General features: G+C 49.9%; 3 long non-coding RNA genes across 3 annotated transcripts; 1 reads left to right on the top strand and 2 right to left on the bottom strand.

Moving 5' to 3' along the window:
- Window position 1: 1 nt before the first annotated feature.
- LOC144248489 (uncharacterized) lies at window positions 2-282 on the bottom strand. The gene is made up of 3 exons (XR_013341783.1): window positions 250-282; window positions 104-147; window positions 2-22 (listed from the first exon to the last, which is right to left on the bottom strand). It is a non-coding gene; the product is annotated as an uncharacterized LOC144248489 (long non-coding RNA).
- Window positions 283-400: 118 nt separating this feature from the next.
- LOC144248494 (uncharacterized) lies at window positions 401-2,133 on the bottom strand. The gene is made up of 3 exons (XR_013341789.1): window positions 1,871-2,133; window positions 516-579; window positions 401-437 (listed from the first exon to the last, which is right to left on the bottom strand). It is a non-coding gene; the product is annotated as an uncharacterized LOC144248494 (long non-coding RNA).
- On the top strand, window positions 568-2,419 carry LOC144248495 (uncharacterized). Its single transcript, XR_013341790.1, has 3 exons — window positions 568-865; window positions 2,123-2,254; window positions 2,346-2,419. It is a non-coding gene; the product is annotated as an uncharacterized LOC144248495 (long non-coding RNA).
- Window positions 2,420-20,881: the final 18,462 nt, after the last annotated feature.

Raw genomic sequence — 20,881 nt, 5'->3', positions numbered from 1 at the left:
CCACAAGCTGCCTGGAGGATACCTGAAAAACAAAAGGGTACACACTTAGCATGCTGCTGCATAAGGGTCACCTGTGAGTCACTGTGCCAAAATGCCAACTCACCCGCTCGCCTCTGTTCCTTCACACAGCTAGGGCAGCGACAGCACCTGCAAAAAAACAAAGCAAAACAACCCACACTGAGATACTGTGAAAACAACATCCCCCTGACCTGAAAAGCACACCCACCCAGACCTTACGCTTGCACCCACCTGGCCTTGGACATCCAGACATCCGGACCAGAGACATCTTGCAAAATGACTGCCTAAAATAAAACAAAGTAACCAAGAGTGGATGCTTACAATTGCACCAAAACCTGAAACCTGAGCAAGAACAACTCCTTCTGTCCACTGCTCACCTGGCACACAGGGCCTTGACTGCTGCTATCTGCCTGGACCTCCTAAAAATAAAGGCAAAGAACACTGCTCTAACACGGTCACCCTTTAGGCTTCCCCTGCAAATGCAAACAATGACTGACCTGATCATGGCAGCACCCTCACCCAGGACTGGGGCTCTCTGCCACAGATTTGAACTGTCTGCATCTGAAAGGAAGTTAGGACTAGTGTGAAATGGCTGAGGGAATGAAGCCCCTTGGCAAAGGCTGGGGTTAATATACCCTGATTGGGCCCGCCGCTCATTCCCGTGGCACCCAGGAAAAGGGAAGGGGCAAACCCCACCGAGTAGAAAAGCCCTCAGAGCAGCTGCAGCTGTTCGGCTCCTCTGGCTTGAATTCAAGGGGAATAAAGGGCTGGATATAGAAGGAAACTCTTCAGGGAAATGACAGCTCTTTTTTCTACAACTACTTGGAGCGAAAGGGCAAAAAAACTGGTAAGAAATAAAACTTTGTTTTTAGGCAGCATATCTAGATAAGTTGGGTAATTTGCTGTTAACTTACATAATTATTCCTCAGTGACTACTAAGTAGTGCTCAACATGAGACTAAGGGTGGAGAAAAATACTAATTATATGAACAGTCTAAGTCTTCTTCTTGGGGTTACTAATTAGGACTAACTACATTATAAATAAGAAAAATAATAGGCTCCTGGGCAGCATAAAGGTTAAGTATGTGCTAGGCTTGCCTTTCTCTGAGGTACTTAGTCCTAGGGCACAGAAAGAAGTGCCCTGAAAGGTAGTTTTAAATGCTGAAAAATCATTTTAAAAGAGCCTCCTTCAAGTGAATCCCTTAAAATGAGGAAATGGGGAATTTACCTCCACTGAAATGGATACCGTGGCAAATAAATGGCTTCTGCCCTTTCATTTAATCCCTTGAATACTGGGAAAAGAGAGGCTTTCCTCACTTTAAATCTCTCCAGTGATGAAGACAGAGGGATTTTCCCCTCAATCCAAACCCTTAAGAAAGAGAGATAGCTGGGCTTCCCCCTCAATTTAAGCCTTAGGACAACAAAAATGGTTACTCTTAATTCAAACCCATAAACGACACTGTCAAGGTTTTCCCCCTCTATTTAAACTGGAAAAAAATGGAATATGGGGATTCCCTGTCAATTAGCACCCCTAACAGCATAGAAAAGGCAGGGACTCTTTCAAATGAGACCATTAAAATTGCAGGGGAAGTGCGTTTCCTCATTATTTGAACGCAAGAAATGACGGAAAAGGAAGCTTTTTCCCATACTTGAAACCCCTTTTCTCTCCATAACCCCTCTTTTTTCTGGGAGTGCTGTGGAAGGTCTGGGGGTTCTAGGGGAGGACTGACATAATAAAAGGGGAAAGTTGAAAGCTCTCCCGTGGAACCCCACATGCTGCCCGGCCTGCTCAGGTGCTGCCCCTTGGCAAGAGGGCTCTTCCCTTGGCATTTTCTCCAAGGGATGCTCCGTGCCTGGGTGGGTCCGGCTGCTCCCTGGTCCCTGCTGGATGTTCCGACCATAGCTCCTGGCAGGTGTGCCCAGGTAGCTGCACTGAAAGCAGCTGCTCACGCAGGGAGCTGCTACACCTAGGAGTGAGGGATGAGGTGAAGAAAGGTCCTGTGGGGTGTTCCCTCCCCTACACAGCCCCTTGCCAGACCCTTAAACAATGGGGTGCCAGATTTTCATTTCAAAGATAATTAACAGTCTTTCCCCTGGCCAAACAGGAATTGCGCTTCCAAAATTGCAAACAGCGAATGATTTCTCACAGACCACACCTGCCGACACCAGAAACTCCCGCAGCCCTTGGAGAGCAGCACGCCTTGAGTGAACAGACATCAACACACAGGGAGGGTGAGGTTGGTTTTACAGGGAAAAAGGGCAGAGGTCAGGTCACGAGGTCTGTGGCCCCAAGTGACTTTCAACATCTTTTCGTTCTGAATGGCACAGGATTAATCCTGGAGCAAAACTGCTGCCAGCAAGAGTTCTGCCTGCCCTGGAAGAGACAAGCACCTCCTCGAAACCAACATCAGGAAGTGTAGAGGGTGAGCCGTGTTTCACAGAGAATAGGGCCAGCAACAGAGTCCAAGAGCCAGGGGCCCCGAAAGAAGGGCCACCCCCTGAAAATCTGAATGAAGAAGGAGGTGTTGTGGACCCAAGCTGCCCTCATGTCGATGAGGAGTTGCCTTGAAGATCCCAAGTACAACTTGCAAATTGACATCAGGAACCAGGACTGGTGAGTTTTCTTTCCCATGGAAAAGGGCCAGAGTATGTGCCCAGGTGCCCCTGGCCCTCAGCTGGCCCCTGACTTCACAAAATCCAAATATCAAAGAACGTATCCCAGACCAAAGCTGTCCCCGCCTCAAACTTGTGCTGCCCTGAGAGTCCCAAGGGAGCCCTACAAACTGACATCAGGAACCTGGACTGGCGAGTTTTCTTTCCCAGGTAAAAGGACCGCTGTTTGTGCTCATGGCCCTGTGCCCACCACTGGGCCTCCTGAAATTCCGAATGGGATGCCAGATGCCTCCCACACCAAAGCTGCCCCTGGCTCTTGGCCTGGCTGCCCTTGCCGTGGTCCTGGGTGGCCCCGGGGTCTCAGTATGGAATATCCTGTGGCTCTGGGATGACATCAGCTCCCTTTGTCTCCTTTTCCATGGCAGATCGCTTCCAGGAGTCCCCGAGTCCTCCCAGCTGCCCCAGTTCCCTCCCAGTGTGCTACCCAATGTTCCCGCTTCCCTCCTGATTTTCCCAGTGTCCCTCCCAGTGTTCCCAGTGCAGGTACTGGACACAGTAGAAGTGGTTCTGTAACTGCTTTGAGCCTTTATTGCCACTATGGGAAGGCTCTGAGGGTTCTCGGGGAGGGCGGGAAGGGATGAGGGGGTCCCAGGGGTGCCACTCTGGGGGTTGGAGGTCCCAGATGGATTCCGGAAGGGGGGCATGGAGTGCTTGAGGGGGGTCTCTCAATTGTCACACCGGGAGGGGCCCCAGCGGGTCTGGGGAGGCGGCCCAGGGTGTCCTGGGGGCCACTGGGGATTCTCAGGGATCCCTGGGGACTATTCAGGGGGTCCCAGAGAGTTCAAGGTGGATCCCTGGGGGATCGTTTTGGGGGGTCGCAGGGGTCAGGGGGATTTTCCAATGAAGATCTGGGGGGGAAGGGGGAGTCCTTCAGGGCCTGGCAGAAGGAGGACAACTAAGCATCACCAAACATGTTACGTCAATCTCCTGATACAATCTAGAGCCCAACTACACCCTGCATTACAAATTTCAAGTCCCCAGGACTTGTGCTATTACAGGCTATGCAGCAGGGCAGAGCAGTTGTGGAACAAATACGTGCAGACACCCGTGACACAGGACAGGGAGAGAGAGCTTTTGAGGAGAAGAAAGGACCGAGAGACCCAAAGAACACAGAGTGCACCAGAGACAAGTGACAGGACACACACCAGAACTGCTCTGCCCTGAGCACCTCAGCACTGTGATCAAAACAGACACTTTCCCTTTAGCTGGCCTAAGGAGACACTTCTTGCACATCCCCACCCCCAAAGCTGATCCTAAAGGCCCTCCCATCACCCCGCTTTCACCCCATCTGTGGGCCTTAGCCCTCCACTTATCTCTCTGGCATCTGGGGATGAGAATCCATGTCGCGTGCCAATGGAGGCTGCCTCGCCTGCGGGGAATGTCCTATGGTCACCGGGCTGTGGTCCCGTGCTCAGCTACAATCGAGAACACCAAACATCACTGCATGATCTTAGCTGCACAATGGACAAAACCCAGCAATCCTGCTACTCACCGTTCTCCTAAGAATGCTCGGGTCACGCACTTTGGCCAGGCTCGGAGGCTGCCACCGTCATCGCAGGGTCTGCCTGGGTTAAGAAGAGACAAAGTGACTCGGCATTGCTGAAACACGAGTGGACCTTGGCTCCCCCTCCCTACCTCAGCGACTCACCGCAACTCCTCAGCCATTGCCAAAGGCAACCCTGATGCAATCTTGAAATACAAAATTTCAAGGCTTCATCACAGAGTCCTGCAATACTTCCCAAGAGCTCACAAGCACAGAAAATCCAGGCCATCAGCTGTTGGTGACAAGGGCTTGGCATACGCTGAGTGGATTCCCTAAAGCACACAAACAACAATGGATGCTTACAATTGCACCAAAACCTGAAACCTGAGCAAGAACAACTGCTTTTGTCCACTGCTCACCTGGCACACTTGGCCTTGACTGCTGCTAACTGCCTGGAGCTCCTAAAAATAAAGGCAAAGAACACAGCTGTAACACGGTCACCCTTTAAGCTGCCCCTGCAAATGCAAACAATGACTGACCTGATCATGGGAAAACCCTCACCCAGGACTGGGGCTCTCTGCCACTGATTGGAGTTGTCAGCACCTGAAAGGAAGTTAGGACTAGTGTCAAAAGGCTGCAGGACAACTTAACAGCACCAAACATGTTATGTCAATCTCCTCATACAATCTAGAGCCCAACTGCACCCTGCAAATTACAAATTCCAAGTCCCCAGGACTTGTGCTATTACAGGCTGTGCAGCAGGGCAGAGCAGCTGTGGGAAAAATATGTGCAGACACCCGTGACACAGGACAGGATGTGACAAACCAGGGGACAGGACAGGGAGAGAGAGCTCTTGATGAGAAGAATATCTGCAAGGACCGAGAGACCCAAACAACACAGAGGACACCAGAGACATGTGACAGGACACACATCAGAACTGCTCTGCCCTGCATGCCTCAGCACTAAGATCAAAACAGACACTTTTCACCTTTAGATGGTCTAAGGAGACACTTCTTGGACATCCCCAATTCCAAACTGACTGAAAAACCCCTCCTGGGGAGTCCCAACCTGGCACCTCGCTTATCACGCCTCTCTGTGGGTCATAACCCTCCACTTATCTTGCACATATCTGGGGATGCAAATCCCTGTTGGGTGCAGAAGAACGCTGTCTCCCTGTCTGGTAAGTTCCAGCTGTCACCTCTTGGTCTGCCAAGGGAAAGAAAACTAAACATCAGTGCACAATCTGAACAGCACATCGGCCAAAACCTGGTAAATCTGCTACTCACCATCCTCCTCAGAATGCCCGGGTTCTTGGCCCTCACGCTTTGGGCGTGCTTGGATTCTGACACCGTCATCGCAGGGGACACCTGGGTTAAGGGCAGACAAGGTGACATGGCATTGCTGAAACACCAGTGGAATCTCATTCCTCCCCGACTCACTGCAACACCTTGGCCATTCCTCAGGGCTACCAGGATGGGACCTTGAAATGCAGGATTGGAAGGCTCCATCACAGGGTCCTGTAATGCCTCCAGCGAGATCCAAAGTGCATGAAACCTGGTCCATCAGCCAGTTAGTAACGGAGGTATGCACACTCCGAGTTGATTCCCTAAAGCACACAATCAAGAATGAATGCTTAGAATTGCACCAAAAATTGAGACCTGAGCAAAACCAACTGTTTCTGTCCACTGCTCACCTGGCACACTTGGCCTTGACTGCTGCTACCTGTCTGGACCTCCTAAAAATAAAGGCAAAGAACACTGCTGTAACACAGTCACCATTTAGGCTGCCCCTGCAAATGCAAACAATGACTGACCTGATCATGGGAAAATCCTCACACAAGACTGGGGCTCTCTGCCACTGATTGGAGTTGTCAGCAACTTGAAAGGAAGTTAGGACTAGTGTCAAATGGCTGCAGGACAAATTAGCATCACAAAACATATTAAGGCAATCTCCTGATACAATCTAGAGCCCAACTACACTCTGCATTACAAATTTCAAGTCCCCAGGACTTGTGCTATTACAGGCTATGCAGAAGACAGAGCAGTTGTGGGACAAATACGTGCAGGCACCCGTGACACAGGACAGGGAGAGAGAGCTTTTGAGGAGAAGAAAGGACCGAGAGACCCAAAGAACACAGAGTGCACCAGAGACAAGTGGCGGGACACACACCAGAACTGCTCTGCCCTGAGCACCTCAGCACTGTGATCAAAACAGACACTTTCCCTTTAGGTGGCCTTAGGAGACACTTCTTAGATATCCCCATCTCCAAAACTGACTCAAAAACCCCTCCTGGGGAGTCCCAACCCGGCACCTCTCTTCCATCCCCTCTGTGGGTGGTAGCCCTCCACTTATCTTGCACATATCTGGGGATACAAATCCCCATCAGGTGCAGAATGAGGCCTCCTGCCTGTCTGGGAAGTTCCAGTTGTCACCAGGCTGTTATCTCTTGCTCTGCCAAGAGAAAGAAAACCAAATGTCAGTGCACTACCTTAACAGCACATGGGCCAGAACCTGACAATTCTGCTACTCACCGTCTCCCAAGAAGTATCGGGCCACACACCTCAGGCGTACTTGGATTCTGACACAGTCATCTCAAGGCACACCTAGGTTAAGGGCAGACAAGGTGACATGGCATTGCTGCAACTTGAGGGTACCCTCGCTCCTCTTCCCTGCCTCACCACAACTCCTTGCCCATTCCTGTGGGTTACCAGGAGGGGACCTTGAAATGCAAAATTGGAAGGCTCTGTCACAGGGTCCTGTAATGCTTCTGGCAAGACCACACGTGCATGAAACCCGGTCCATCAGCCAGGTGGAGACAGAGGTATGAGTACTCTGAGTGGATTCCCTAAAGCACACAAACAATAGTGGATGCTTATAGTTCCACCAAAAACTAAAAGCTGAGCAAAAACAACTGCTTTGGTCCACTGCTCACCTAGCACAATGGGCCTTGACTGCTGCTATCTGCCTGGACCTTCTAAAAATAAAGGCAAAGAACACTGCTGTAACACGGTCACCATTTAGGCTGCTCCTGCAAGTGCAAACAATGACTGACCTGATCATGGCAACACCCTCACCCAGGACTGGGGCTCTCTGCCACTGATTGGAGTTGTCAGCACCTGAAAGGAAGTTAGGACTAGTGTCAAATGGCTGCAGGACAACTTAACAGCACCAAACATGTTATGTCAATCTCCTCATACAATCTAGAGCCCAACTACACCCTGCAAATTACAAATTCCAAGTCCCCAGGACTTGTGCTATTACAGGCTATGCAGCAGGGCAGAGCAGTTGTGGGACAGATACGTGCAGACACCCATGACACAGGACAGGGAGAGAGAGCTTTTGAGGAGAAGAAAGGACCGAGAGACCCAAAGAACACAGAGTGCACCAGAGACAAGTGACAGGACACACACCAGAACTGCTCTGCCCTGAGCACCTCAGCACTGTGATCAAAACAGACACTTTTTGCCTTTAGATGGCCTTAGGAGATGCTTCTTGCACATCCCCACTCCCAAAGCTCATTCAAAAGGCCCTCCCAGCACCCCGCTTTCACCCCCACTGTGGGCCTTAGCCCTCCACTTATCTCTCTGGCATCTGGGGATGAGAATCCACGTCGCCTGGCAATGGAGGCTGCCTCGCCTGCGGGGAATGTCCTATGGTCACCGGGCTGTGGTCCCGTGCTCAGCTACAATCGAGAACACCAAACATCACTGCACGATCTCAGCTGCACAGCAGCCACAACCCAGCAATTCTGCTGCTCACCATTATTCTCCTGAGAACGCCGGGCTCCTCGGGCCGCACGCTTCGCCCATGCCCTCCTGGCAGGGTCTGCCTGGCTGAAGAGCAGGCGAGGTGAGGTGGCGTTCCCAAAACTCGAGTGGACCCTGGTCCCCCTCACTAGTAGTTCCCCCACTTACAGCAACTCCTCGGCCGCTCCTGAGGCTCCCTGGTGCCACCTCCAAGTGACAAAGATCAAGGCTTCGTCGTAGAGCCGTGTGCCGCTCCCCGAATTCCCAGGAGAGCGAAGGAGCGGCTCTGCGGCCGCTTGCAGGGGGGACTCGCTGGTACACGAGTGGACTGCCTAACACACACAAACATGAATGGATACTGAGAGTTGCAGCAGAGACACTACAGCTGCAGGCACACAAATCCATAAATAAATAAACTAATGAAATGCAAAAATTCTACCAAAATATTAATTTTATTTACCCAGTATCCAAATTGCCAAATAGATTAACAGAGACACCCTGTCCTATCCCCTCAATTACACCTCTAAAATCTATGCCAAACAAATCCTGAAAACTAAGAAAACCCTGCCTGTATTGAAATAAAAACAAAAAAAAGTCTTGTAAACGTTATAAATTCGTTAACCTAACACATCAGAACCATAAAAATATTAAACCTTTATGAACACCAGTATGCACTACCCTCGTTTCAACGTATAAAAGTAAAGCTATCCCTACTACTACCTAACACAAATATCACAAAATATAGCAGTAAGAAAAGAAAAAAAAATAATCCTCACTATAACTAGAATATAAATTTTTTATTTTAAGCCAAAAAAATTCATACATTCTAAATAGGAACTTCCTCAAAATCAAGTATTTCAATAAACCCAAAAAACTCTAACATATTTCAAATAACTACAAAAAGGCTAAAAAACATAAAACAATCAAGCAACCCACCACAACTATCTAAAACTATCTACAATAAACCTTCTTTAAAAAAACCCAACAAATACTCCTTACCACCTCAACAATACATCACCAGCGACACCAAACAACTCAAAATACTCTAACTCCCATCCAAAAAATGCCCTATCAACTGAAACACTAAAACTCATCTAAAACACCCGCTTACCCTTCAATAACCTCCTCTAACTTACACACAAATCTAAAACCAATAAGAATTAACTATAAACTATCATACCTTAAAGAACTCCACCATTAAACACTACCGTACCAGACTTACTATAAATCAAAAACCCCAAAAAAACACACCACTGTTAACATCACCAAAACATTTTTCTCTATTCCTCTAACAACCAAATACAAACCTTGATTTACCTTCACTTGAAAAACATACAATACATCTACAACCAACTGCCCCAAAAATAAGAACACAGTCCTACCATCCAGCATAAATTCATCCAAATGAAACTTAAAAAAATAAAGCTCCAAAACATCTGTAATAATCCAGCAACATTAGATGAAAAGTATAACAAAAATACTTTTAAAATCATCCAAATTCTTCTAAAAGACTATTACACCACAAAAAAAAAAAAAAAAAAAAAAAAAAGCAAAATCAAAAAGCATCAAAGTCCCACCAATTTCATCAAAAACAGCCAGAATGGCTCCACGAGCCAACAAAAAAAAACCCCAACCTACAAGAAAATGCCAAACCACCTCAGAAACAAACAATAAAACACAGCCCCTCTTACCATGGTATTATTTTAGTACTATGATTAAAATACACATTCTATACAAAAATGTCCTCTACCCTGCCATCAATGCCACATAAAGCAAATAAATTAACTGTTATCATACAGGACATCCATATAAAAAAATCTCAATCGCCCTAAAACCTTAAAAATAATTAAAAATTAACCCCAAAATGAAAATTTTAACAAAAGAAACCCAAAAACAAACAACAGAGACTAAAAATACACCACCATAGAACTAACTACCAGCAAAAACAACCCCCACTACACTCTTTTCACTAACAGTTGTCAGTGAGACACATCACAAAAATGAAACAAAAATAAAAATCAGCCCTAGAGAAACCCACAAAACAAATCACAAAACCCACTAGAAAAAGAAGTCCAACCAACTTACTAAACTTCAAACCATACAACAGACCCTGAAAGCTGCTAAAAATTAAAACCGTACCTCTACACTAACTCAAAGAGTAACCAGTATTCTGCTAAGTTAGCTTTAAAAATCAAAGTAATAAAGGAGATTAACAAAAACCTAAACCACTAGACAATAAAAAGAGAAGCACCCACATAAATAACTACCTGAAAAAATCCACTGTATAAATACACAAGTTCCTAAAAAAAAACACTAATAAAAAGCAACCAACAAATACATCAAACTGAAACAAAAACCCAAATAAATACAGTAACAACAACAAAAAATTATTCCTAACTCAATAAACCCATAATGCCTCAAACCATCAAAATACAAATACCACAGCAGAGCTTCACAGGGGGAGCGGCCGCCCATTCTCTTCCCTCTCGCAGCCCAGCACGGCACCGCTCGGGGTGCCGCGGCGAGGGGAGTGCCTGCCGCGTCACAACAAGAAATAAACACGTCACCAAAAGAGAAATGTAACCACAAACAATAAGTCCCAAATTACCGGTAACAATAAAACGTCCAGAACAATTAAACAAACCAAATGAATAAAACCTCTATCGGAAAATTTAAAAAATGCAATTACCAAGATTAAAAAAAAACCTCACTAATTCACTACAGCACACTACCTCAAGCCCACCAAAACTACCACTACATACTCATGCTAATAAAAGCCACCACAACCTAATTAAAAACCAACCCTGTACTTCATGCTACGACCCATAAAAATCAGTGTAAAACCTTAAAAAAACATATCCTTTAAGAAGATAACTACAAGCATTTTCACAATATGAAAATAATCAAAACAAAACAAACATCCAACATATCGCACAAAAAAAAAAAAAAAAATCCAACAACAAACTCAATCCAATAAAACCCTTGTCACAGCACCTGAACCAAGAACCGTAACAACCAACAAGTACACCGTGACCGTTCTCATACACCAACTACGAACAAAAGAAAACGACCCAAAAAATTCCTCAGGAGCGCCTCAAAACCAGCGCAGCGAGGGAGGCTGGAAGATGCGAAGCCGCGCTCCCGGCCCCGGGCGCAGCGCGGCTCCGGCAGGAAAGCGGCTCCTCCGGCAGGCAGAGGCGGCGCCGCGCCGGCAGACCCCCGCCCGCTGCCCCCGGCCCGGCGGGGCCGGCACCGGGCCCGGGGGGCCCCGGCGGCGCCCGAGCCCCGCGCCCGGAGCGGACGGAGCGGCGGCACCGGCCGGCACCGGCCCCGCCCGCGCCGCCTCCCCCGCCCGCCGGCCCGGCCAAAGCTCCGCTCGGCTCCGCACGGCTCGCACCGGCGCGGCTCCGGCGGGCCCGCGGCAGCCCAGCCGCGCCCAGCTCCCCTTCCGCCCCGGCCAGCCCCGGCACTGCCGGCAGGGCTCCGCGCCGGACCCTTCGCTGCCGGGCCGGGGGCAGAAGAAGCGCCCCGAATGCAGCGGCACAGCCCGACCCCCGCCCTGCCAGCGCTGCCACGGCTGCAGCTCCCTTCCTCTGAAGCCCCGACTCTGACGCCACGCTCCGGCGCTCACCTCACCCCAACAAGGGAAAAGAAATGTAGGCTTCCCTTCAATCGCGTCCTCTAGAAGAGAAGAAAAGAAGCGCCTTGCCTCAAATGATGGCAAAAGGGGGCTTTTTACCTCAGTCCAAACCCCTTAAAAGGGGGAACAACAGGACTGCCCCCTCCAATTCAACCTCAGGATGACGAAATTTCAAAGGGAAAGGGGAAAAATCCCCGCTACAAAGGCGCACCGGCTCACCTCCTTGGCTGCTGCTTCTCGACACAAAGATTTGTCCCTCGGCCCCTCCTTTGAGCAATGCTCCACGTATCCAGGTGGGGATCCAGGTGGGGATCCAGGTGATCCCCCGGACCCTGTCCGAAGCGCTCACCGTCCTTCCAGGAGACAGCCCCGGGAGCCCCCCAAAAACTCCTCTCCTCCAGCAGCTCCGTGCAAAAGAGATGTGAGGAAAACCCCCTAAATCAGCCACCGAAGGAGCCGCCCCCTCCTCATCATCCTCACAGCTCACACCTGGGGCTGCTCTGAGCCCTCCACATCCTCACAGCTCACACCTGCCGCTGTTGCCACTCTCCAACAGCGTCTCTCCATCTCCAACACGCATCCCAGTTCTCACAGACACAGATCCAACAGAAATCTACTACGGGTGTCCGATTTCCTTAATCCATCTGGTTACACAATTAAAAAATATATATATACCAAACATCCTGATCCAGTCTCAGTCACAAGCCCAGCCCCAGCATCCATGTCAGAGGCATAAAAGGGATGTGGCAGCAAGAACCCCACAGTCCCTGTGCCAGCCCTTCGGATCCTATGGAGTGTGCAGCCCCCTTTCGCAGCCCTGCAGTGATTACAGCAGCCGCCCTACAAATCCCCTTTCCCAGCCCCAGTGATTTCAGCTCTTCACCCACAAGCTTTATTTCACTGCCATCTCTTCCGTTTCACTTCCTCCTCAACACCTTCCCAGCAGTGCTACGTAACACTGCTTCTGGCTCTCAGGGCAGGATCTTTGCTTTTGCTTTAGCTCTGTATGGTTTCAGTTCAGCTCTTGAGCCCATATTCCTGCCCCATCCTAACCATCCCTCCCCCAGTAACTGCTCTACACTCTCTATCAGAGCCCTTGAAGCAATTTCAGCTCCAGCCATGCAATTCCCATCCCAGCTCCATATTCCCTATCCCAGCTGCACAGGGGTTTTACCCCGAACCCTACCACATTTCTGTGTCCTCCGGCTCTGCTGCCTCAGCTCCAGCTCCTCAGCTTCCTACTGCCTGCATCTAAAAGCTGCTCCTGCTTCTCACTGCTGCTTGGAGCTGTTGATAAGGGCAGAAATCAGTTACTGTCATAATGTCAATGCCTCTTGCAGCTATCCCACCCACCCTAATGGGATCCCAACTTTAGGGACCCTTGAGCCCTGAAGCCAAACATCTACCTTCCCCCACAGCCTGGGTTTCAGCCGAGCACCTCCCCAAAGGCCCCCTCACCTCCCCCAGGCAGCCCCAGGGGCTGGGAATAGCCACCGGGCCCCTGCTCCCACATCCCAATAGGTGCCCTTGTGCTGCTGCGTGGGCCCTGGAACCCTCCGAGCCCCCACATCCTCAGCCTCTGCTTGGTTCCACGGGGCAGGGGCTGGGAACCCCCAGGCATCTCCTGCAGGCCCTGCACTGCAGCTCCATGCCCCTCTCCCAGGGCATTTATCCAACTCCAGCCCCAGCATTTCCACTGCTCCACATTGTTTTGGGCTTGACTCGTGCCAAAGTCCTTATTCCACACCCTGAGCCTTTATGTCTCCGGTGACCTCACAACCCGTGATTCAGCCCCAGCCGCACAACCCTTACTAAATCAAAATCGGAAAAAGAAAACAAACAGAAACAAATTAAACTTAATAAAACGAACAAAACAATGAAGTAATGCAATATAGATAAAATTATTAAGTAAAATCAAAATCAAATAGTAAGAAAGCAAACAACCGGCTTTATTCCCAGTATTCTCAATGTTACTTTAAATCCAGAAAGCGCGAAAGGGCTACTCCCCAGTGACAGCAGCCGGTCCCCCCTGCGCCACGCCAGGCCCCGCACCAGCCTCTGGCCGCCCGAGCCGGGCAGGGCGCGGCGCAAACAACTGGACACCGCCGGCCCCCGGACGCCGCCGCAGGCAGACGCGGGAGTCGCGTGCGTGCTCACCAGCGCTCCTCGGATCGGCAGCCGCGGGGGACCCGTCCCGGCGCAGCGGCGCTCCTCCTCGGAACGCGCTTCCGCAGCTCCCGTCGCCTCCAGCCCCGCCGCCGAACTGACGCCCCCGCCTCCCCCACGCACGCTACTTATGCCTCAGAGCCGGGCCAGCCAGCCAATCACAACCCGAGGCAGCGCCGGCCCCACCAATCCGAGCCCGCCCATTCCCGCCGCGCTCGGCTCGCGACCACCCCGCGCTCCCCTCACGCGCCGCTCCCGCCGCCGCCATTGCAGGGGCCGGGTCCGCCCGCTCCCCGCCGTCAGCCCGTTTCCCTGGGAGAAATCCCGGCCGGCGCCTGACGGGGAGCTCCCGCCCGCCCTTCCCGGCCCCAGCGCCTGCCGAGGTTGCGGCAGCAGGGATAGCGCTCCGCCGGCTCCCAAAGCGGCGCCGGGAGCGGCGCCTCAAGCGCACGGGGGAGCGGGGCCAGGCTGAGGAGTCGGGCCGCGACTGAGCGGGCCGAAATCGCAGGAACCGCGCCCGGATTGGAAGGGCGGCCGGGATTGGACAGGGCGGAGAAAGGCGGGCCGGGATTGGCGGGGCTCGGGAGCTGCGCGGCCGGGCCCGTGGCAGCATGGGGCGGAGCCCGCGCTGCTCGAAGGGCCCGCGGGCGCCCCGGGTCCCGCTCGGAGACCCCCTGTCCCCTTCTCGGCCCGTGCTCGTGCCCGGCTCCCGGCGAAAAGGGCCCCGCAGAGCCCGAACTGCAGCCGCCCGTCGGCACTCGGGGCAGGGGAGAGGCGCAGCCCGGCATTGGTTCCGGGCGGCAAAGGCGAACTCCGCGCTAGCAGCTCGGATCGGGGAGCGGCGGCGACGCGGCGGGGAGGCGGCTCGGTGGCGGGGAGTGGGGAGGGCGCGCAAAAACAGTGAAGTGCCCGCGTCCCCCTGCCCGCCCTCCGCCTGTTGCGAGCCCGCTGCTCACCCTCTTTCTCCCCACACAGTCGTCGGATGCTATAGAGGGGACAATAATATTGACGTTCACATTCATAGATCAGCTTTTTGCAGCACAAGTATTTCGATATGGTACAACTTACTTTTAACTGCTTTGTATAGTATAATTTTTATAATAAAACCCCTACCTACTACCAAATAGAAAATAAAAATCCCCTTTATTCTAAACTATATTTAATTATTTCTATATTTCTATTTTTGATTTTTACAAGTACTTATCTATCACAACATATTGAGGTACTATATTTCGATATATAATATTTATGACACGTAATGTGTTATAATAAGACACATACAGTAAAATACGCATTACGTACTGTATTGATTCCTATTGTTTTGTAGTATTCATATATCCACACATATTAATTATACATTTCTAGATGGATATTTATATTATATAAACATATAAAATACTCTACAGCAAACAATAGAATACCTAATAGTAATGGATAGCATTATTTATGTTACATGTTTAATTTATATGTTTGCCGTTTATATTTAAAATTGAAGTTTTATATTCCCATTTTCATGTTTATGCATTTGTTTTGTTTCATTAGAGTTCTAGTTAAAACACTGCAGTTATAATCGAATTCCTAAAAATAAAATGCCAAAACAAACAGCATCAAATTCCCACCAGTACCGTCCAACAAATTCAGAAAGGCTCCACCAGCCAGCCAACTACCAGCAAAAAAACCCGCACTACACTCCTTTTACTAGCAGCTCTTATCACGTCACAAAAACGAAACAAATATTTTTAAAAAGACAGATAGAAACCCACACAGCAAATCACAAAAACCACTAAAAAGAAAAGAGCGGGTGGGTGGCGAATGAGGGGAGGGAGTCACGCTGGGTGCCGTCCCGCAGAGGGACCCAAAGCTGCCCCAAAATTCCCAGGGAGGGGTGTGTGTAGAATACCAAAACCTGGCAAGTGTTTCGTTTTTATAGCTATTGGTAAAGAACAGGAATCTATGGCTAAACTCATTTGGAAAGAAGCCCTCTCTCTATCCACTCATTTGTACCCACGAATGTAGGAAACTCTGACTGGGGACGGGCAGTAGTTTTGAAAATCATGCCCTAGCGTTTTTCTCTAGGAACGAACCAAGCGAGTGCCCTGAAACCAGCGGAGCAAGGGGCTGAAGGGAACAGAAAGGGCTCCCGGCACCTTTTGCCTCCGTTCTCAGCTATTCCCCAAAACGTGTCGCAGTCCTGGAAGAGGCGTTTGCCATGCAGCCTGCCAAAATAAAGACCTGTCAAATCCTAGCTCTGCCTTTTGTTTAACGTGTTCTTACTTCCTATTTATGTCATCACAGAAAGCAAGGAAGGAAGAAATGTGACTGGTTCCCACTATTGCTCCGTGCAGGCATTTTTAAAGGCTGCTGTACTTCTATCCTCTTTTTCCCCTCCAAGCTTGACTTTTCCCCTCCTTTTTCGAGGTCTGCTGCTTTGGGTGTCCCAAGGAGGGCTGAGTTCCTCGGCAGGGGTCTTAGGAATTGGTGCTGATTCTGCTTTTTGCGAAGGTGTATCAAAGTGTGCCAGCAAAAGGACTGTTTTCTCCAGGGGAAAGCTTTCTCTCAATGACCATCAATGCATGTACGTGCTTTAATCGTGTACCCAGATGGATTAAGAAAAGACAACACCCGTAGCAGATTTCCAATGGATCAGTGTCTGTGAGAAGTGGGCTGTGTGCTGGAGATGGAGAGACGCTGTTGGAGGGTGGCAACAGCGGCAGGTGTGAGCTGATGTGAGGATGATGAGGGCTCAGAGCAGCCCCAGGTGTGAGCTGTGAGGATGAGGAGGAGGGGCGGCTCCTGCCGGGGGGAGGTTATTTTAGGGCGAGGGTTTGTCTTTGCTGGCTTTTGCACGGAGCTGCTGGAGGAGAGGAGTTTTTGGGGGGCTCCCGGGGCTGTCTCCTGGAAGGACGGTGGGCGCTTCGGACAGGGTCCGGGGAATCCCCTGGATACACACTTGGGCACGTGAAGCATTGCTCAAAGGAGGAGCTGAGGGACAAACCTTTGTGCCGAGAAGCAGCAGCCGAGCAGGTGAGCCGGTGCGCTTTTATAACGGGGACTTTTCCCCTTTCCCTTTGAAATTTCGTCATCCTGAGGTTGAATTGGAGGGGGCAGTCCTGTTGTCCCCCCTTTTAAGGGGTTTGGACTGAGGTAAAAAGCCCCCTTTTGCCATGGTTTGAGGCAAGGCGCTTCTTTTCTTCTCTTCTAGAGGACGCGATTGAAGGGAAGCCTACGTTTCTTTTCCCTTGTTGGGGTGAGGTGAGCGCCGGAGCGTGGCGTCAGAGTCGGGGCTTCAGAGGAAGGGAGCTGCAGCCGTGGCAGCGCTGGCAGGGCGGGGGTCGGGCTGTGCCGCTGCATTCGGGGCGCTTCTTCTGCCCCCGGCCCGGCAGCGAAGGGTCCGGCGCGGAGCCCTGCCGGCAGTGCCGGGGCTGGCCGGGGCGGAAGGGGAGCTGGGCGCGGCTGGGCTGCCGCGGGCCCGCCGGAGCCGCGCCGGTGCGAGCCGTGCGGAGCCGAGCGGAGCTTTGGCCGGGCCAGCGGGCGGGGGAGGCGGCGCGGGCGCCGCGCCGGTGCCGGCCGGTGCCGCCGCTCCGTCCGCTCCGGGCGCGGGGCTCGGGCGCCGCCGGGGCCCCCCGGGCCCGGTGCCGGCCCCGCCGGGCCGGGGGCAGCGGGCGGGGGTCTGCCGGCGCGGCGCCGCCTCTGCCTGCCGGAGGAGCCGCTTTCCTGCCGGAGCCGCGCTGCGCCCGGGGCCGGGAGCGCGGCTTCGCATCTTCCAGCCTCCCTCGCTGCGGTGGCTTTGAGGCGCTCCTGAGGAGCTCCTGGGATCGGTGGCTTTTGATCGGCGTCGCTGTAGGAGAAGGGCCCCGGGCGCTTCTTGGTTGTTACCGTTCTTGCTTCGGGTGCTCGTGGCACGGTTTTTGTTTTTGGGTTGAGTGTTGTTGTTGGATTTATTTTTGATCGGTTCTTAGGTTTTTTAAGGATGCGTTTCTAAAGGTTTACACTGGTTTTTATGGGTCGGAGCATGGAGTAGAGGGTCGTTTTTCAATTCGGTTGTGGAGGCTTTTATTAGCGCGAGGGCGTAGTATTTGTTTTGCTGGGCTTGAGGGAGTGCCCTGGAGTTAATCGGTGAGCTTTTTTTAATATTGATGAATGCATTCTTGTTTATTACACTATAGGGGTTTCATTCGTTTGGCTTATTTGATTGCCGTGTATGTTTCATTGTTGCAGAGAACTTGGGAGATATTGTTTGTGGTTACATATCTCTTTTGGCGACGTGTTTCTTTCTAGGTGGTATTTGTGTTTTGATGGTTTGAGGCAATTTTTGTTTCTTGAGTTAGGAATACTTATTTTGTTGTTGTTAATTTAATTTTTTTTTGTTGTTGTTTGATGTGTTTGGTTGTTGTTTTTATTGGTTTTATTTTTGGGAGCATGGGCATTTCCATGGTGGATCTCTTTAGGTGTTTATTTTATTTGGGGGGTGAATTTTTTGTTTCTTCGTGGTTCCCATATTTTTATATCTGTAATTATTTGGTGGGTTTTTTTAGTTAATTTTATAGAGCATTGGGTTCTCTTTATGAGTTAACATAGTGGTAGAGTTTTGGTTATTATTTTTTTTAGAATCGTTGGGAGTCTCTTGTATGGTTTGGAGTATGGTAAGTTAGTTGGCTTTTTTTTTTTTTCCTTTAGAGTGGTTTTTGTGATTTGCTGTGTGGGTGTCTATAGGGTTTTTAAAATGTTTGTTTCGTTTTTGTGACGTGATAAGAGCTGCTAGTGAAAGGAGTGTAGTGCGGGTTTTTTTTGCTGGTAGTTGTTTGGCTGGTGGAGCCTTTCTGAATTTTTTGGACGGTACTGGTGGGAATTTGATGCTGTTTGTTTTGGCATTTTATTTTTAGGAATTCGATTATAACTGCAGTGTTTTAACTATAACTCTGATGAAATAGAACACATGCATAAACATGATAATGGGAATATGAAACTTCAATTTTAAATGTAAATGGAAAACATATACATTAAACATGTAACATAAATAATGCTGTCCATTACAATTAGGTATAACCTTGTTTGATATGGAGTATTTTATATGTTTATATGCATATAAATATCGATTATAAACATAAATGTCCATACAGAAATGTATAATTAATACATGTGGATATATGAATATTACAAAACAATAGTAATCAATACAGTACCTAATGCGTATTTTACTGTATGTGTCTTATTATAACGCATTTCATGTCATAAATACTGTATATCGAAATATAGTACCTCAATATGTTGTGATAGAATAGATGAGTACTTGTAAAAATCAAAAATAGAAGTATAGAAATATTTAAATATAATTTAGAATAAAGGGGATTTTTATTTTCGATTTGGTAGTAGGTAGGGGTTTTATTATTAAAATTATGACTAGAAATAAAATAAAATTAGAAGTCTTTGTATAGAAATATATCCTAAATACGTTAAGATCTATATGAAAATTCAAAGGTAAGTAAATATAAGTATTAGCAGTGTGTACGAAATAGAATTTAAAAAATAATTTATCTATCTCGCTACCTTATTATATATATATAAAATATATTTATAAATACATCTATATAAAGTAGAAGTTCAAATGTGACTATAATGATGAAAAAAATATAAAAATATTCGAAAATCGTTTAAAGAAAGGGCTTTTTTTGTTTTTATTTGGTTGGAGGCAGGGCTTTAATGGAAAAGATATGAATATATATTTTAGTTTGATATCATTCTAAATATGGAAATATATAATCAATGTCTACAGGTGTATATATAGAAATATAAAATAGAAATAAAAATGAGTATTAGGAAGAGAGACTATAGATAGCATCATACTTCAATCTACATTTAAAATATACATTTGAATATAAATGCGAAAAATAGAGATACATTTAAATGGAGTTTAAATAAAGGGTTTTGTTTAAAAGATTTTTACTTGGATAGAGGCAGGGTTTTTTTTTAAGCAATATAAACCTTTTAGAAATCTAAATCTAACTATAGAAATATATAAGCAATCTAATAAGATATGTATAAAAAAATAAAATGTAATAAAATCGAATAGGAATAAATGTAAGAAATGATAAAAATACAATTTTCCATCAATATCCATTACCAATCCGACTGTGAGTATAAATCTGAAAAATATAAAAACAAGCCTTGTTGAAATGCAGTTTAGGAGGAAAGCTTTTTTCTTTCGGTTCCTGTCGGGTCGCAGGCAGGCTTTTTGTTCCGTTCTTTCCCGCGCGGACGCTTTGGGGCGTTCGCTGCCGAGGCCGTGCCGGCGGGGACGGCGCGGTGCTGCCGCCGTGTGGGCAGAGAGCGGTACTGCAGCCCGCCGCCCGCGGCCGCCATCTTGGGAGTGGCGTGGCGCGGCCTCGCTTGACCTTCTCGAGAGGGCGCGAAAACGAGGACGTTGAAATTCGAGGACCCGTGTCTGTTTTTTACACTGCGTGAATTGCGCGCAACGCCGGCGTCCCCCGACGGGATTTTCCGCGGCGGTTCTGGTGCCGTGCACACGGGCTGTGGGGTCAGCAGCACCGCGAGCGTGCGGGTTTTTGGCGGGAGCCGACAGGCATGGGCGAAAAACGCCTCTCTCCGTCAAGGTCCCCACGGGCCGCCATCGTGTCGCGGACCCTCTGGACAAGTGCTGCCGCCTTGTGGGCACAGGGCGGTACTGCAGCCCCCCAGCCGGAGCCCGGCCGAAGCGGCGGGAGGGGCGAGGGGCGGGAGCGAGCGGCGAGCGGGGCGGTGTCTGTGAGTGAGGGGAGGGCTGGAGGCGGCTCAGCGGGCCGAGGGCGGCCGGGGCCGGTGCCGGCCGGTGCCGCCGCTCCGTCCGCTCCGGGCGCGGGGCTCGGGCGCCGCCGGGGCCCCCCGGGCCCGGTGCCGGCCCCGCCGGGCCGGGGGCAGCGGGCGGGGGTCTGCCGGCGCGGCGCCGCCTCTGCCTGCCGGAGGAGCCGCTTTCCTGCCGGAGCCGCGCTGCGCCCGGGGCCGGGAGCGCGGCTCCGCATCTTCCAGCCTCCCTCGCTACGGTGGCTTTGAGGCGCTCCTGAGGAGCTCCTGGGATCGGTGGCTTTTGATCGGCGTCGCTGTAGGAGAAGGGCCCCGGGCGCTTCTTGGTTGTTACGGTTCTTGCTTCGGGTGCTCGTGG

The sequence above is a fragment of the Lonchura striata genome, unplaced genomic scaffold (assembly GCF_046129695.1).
Source record: "Lonchura striata isolate bLonStr1 unplaced genomic scaffold, bLonStr1.mat Scaffold_151, whole genome shotgun sequence".
In the NCBI taxonomy this organism is placed as follows: Eukaryota; Metazoa; Chordata; class Aves; order Passeriformes; family Estrildidae; genus Lonchura; species Lonchura striata.
This window is presented reverse-complemented; position numbering and strand designations above follow the sequence as displayed.